Here is a 2,500-nt window from a genome sequence, read left to right as displayed (position 1 = left end):
AATACTGATAAGAATTAATAACGAAATTATGGATAATTACAAAAATTAAAAATGTTTGAAAAAAAGAAGAAGAAAGCGAGCAAAAGTAACGAAAATAAAGAAAACGCAAATAACAAAGAAACATTAGAACAAAGACGAAAAAATAAATAATGAATTTAATAGCAAAGACCAGTAGAAAGAAAAGAAAGACGGAGAGACAAAATAACTCGGCCCGAACACCGAAGAATCATAACGATTCCCCGATAATTATACCGACACAGCCCCGGGTTACAAAACGCCCGCGTCAACTCGCCAATAATTAACTCGACACTGACACATGGTATTGCTGGACGGGCTGACCTTATAGCGCATGACGAGCTCCTTCATACCTCATACCTCAGTACGCGGGAAAGAACTAGCTTATACCACATATGTCGGGCCGAGGGAGGAGTTATCTTATATCTCATATTGCACGAGAAACTGCTTCATGTCTATGATTTATGAGGAGTTATTCCAAACCTCATAGGAACTATATCATAACCTCGCGGCATAGGAAAAAAAATATACCATACCTCATAGTACAAGACGATACAACTCATACCACATATCCCACAGTACGTAACGAGCTACCTCATACCCTGCAACACATGACGAACGGCCTCATACCTCATACCACACACCAGGCAGTACATTCTAAATGACTACTTGACATGGCATGTGATATTTTCACCCTTTTCCCACTCGGTTAAACGCTAATCGACCGCGAGGAAATGAAGAGAAGTCGATAAGCGGTAATGATTAGATAAACAAGAAGGGAAGAATTAGGGGAAAGGAGAAGGGTGCGGTGTCCTGCGATCTATCTTGAAAGGGACACCGAGGACCTCCCTCTAGGGCGAGAGTTAGCGGAGGGAACCGGTCAACGGCGGAAGGGTGTGGAGGTGTCAGGTCGTTCGCGTGTAAGGGTGTCAGAGTGCTAGGGTGTCAGGTCATTAGCGTGAAAGGGTGTCAGAGTGCTAGGGTGTCAGGTCGTTAGCGTGTAAGGGTGTCAGAATACTAGGGTGTCAGGTCGTTAGCGTGTAAGGGTGTGAGGGCACCAGGGTGTAATGGGGTCAGAGTGTCAGGGTGTGAGGGTGTCAAATCGTTAGGATCCGAGAGTGCAAGGATGCAAGCTGTAAGGTCGTTAGGAAGGATATGTTGGTTCAAGGGTGATCGGCGTGAGGGAGAAAGGCGGATAAAAAAGGGAATGGGAAAGTGACAGAGAGCGAGGGAGGGTAAAGGAAAGAGAAAGAGAAAGTGAGAAGAGAAAAGGTAAAGAATAGAGACAGAGAGAGGGATAGGTAGAGATAAGGGGAGAGGGAGAGGGAGAAAGAAAGGGGGAGAAGGAGACGAGAAAAGAAATCAGAATTAGAAGAAAAAAGAAGAAGGAAAGAAAGAAAAAAAAAATAAAAATGAAAAAGAAAAAGCAAAAAGAAATAATAGGAGAAGAGAACTAGAGAATGAGAGAGGCAGAAAGAGAGGGGGAAAACTGACTACATATTCCGCATATGCTCCGCCATGTTATGTGTATGCCTTCATGTATTCACTGAGGGCAGAAGGCAATTCTTTTCCTTAATATTTCCCGTGATTTATGGTACTGCTTTAACTTTGGAATGGAGGCAGGTAATATTCTGCAATGATGAATATGTCAATTTTCGAAACAATTTATTTCCGATTATTTATGTATGTCATTTTTGCTTTTTTTTTTGGCGCGCTTGTTGGTTTTTCATTTGACTTATTTACGTCAATGTTACATGTTGATAGCTTATATGATCAATGATAGGCATTCCAGGGTTTTGATATGTCTTTATCAGTACGTTCCTTGCCGTTCATGCGTGTGCATTTGCCTACATGTGTGTGTGTGTGTGTGTGTGTGTGTGTGGTGTGTGTGTGTGTGTGCGTCTGTGTGCGTGATTCGTGCTTGCATGCGTGTATGTGTGACTCATTTGTGTTCGCATGTTAATCCGTCTTTGTGACATGATAATTATATAGCAAGATATAATTCATGTATGTTCTTGGCGTCATTCTTGGGCGTTCTCGCTTGTTATGAATGTGGGTCGCACCACAATACAAACATACAGGAACATCAATTTCCGTCGCCTGTAGTGCAAACGCCTTTCGAATTCCTTTGGCGAGAGCAGGATCTTTCAATATTTTCATTGTGTTTTGTGACGATTCGTTTTATTTCAGTTACTAGGGATATATATGGTTTTTTTTTTTTTTTTTTTTTTTTTTTTGTTAGGCATTGAAGGTAAACTGAAGAAATCCATGGCTTATTATTGGATTTTTTTTCTACTCAGTTTACCGACAGATCACTGCATTTCTCCTTGTTGTTATTGTTGTTGTTGTTTTCCATTCTCTTTCGCCGTTCCCTAACATGTCACCCCCACCCCCCTCACCCCTTCCCTCTTTTCCAACCCCCCTTCTCTAACCTCAACACTCTCTATACCCCCCCCCCCCCTCCCTCCCTCCAAACCTTGTCACG

General features: G+C 42.2%; 1 protein-coding gene across 11 annotated transcripts in view; it reads left to right on the top strand.

The window, feature by feature from the left end:
- LOC125031216 (hemicentin-1-like) overlaps positions 1-2,500 on the top strand; it is a 257,950-nt gene that overhangs the window by 154,382 nt on the left and 101,068 nt on the right. The gene's annotated exons all lie outside the window — the stretch shown is intronic.

The sequence above is a fragment of the Penaeus chinensis genome, chromosome 12, assembly GCF_019202785.1.
Source record: "Penaeus chinensis breed Huanghai No. 1 chromosome 12, ASM1920278v2, whole genome shotgun sequence".
NCBI classification, from domain to species: domain Eukaryota; kingdom Metazoa; phylum Arthropoda; class Malacostraca; order Decapoda; family Penaeidae; genus Penaeus; species Penaeus chinensis.
The sequence above is the reverse complement of the archived record's forward strand: the minus strand, read 5'-3'. Positions and strand labels throughout refer to the sequence as shown.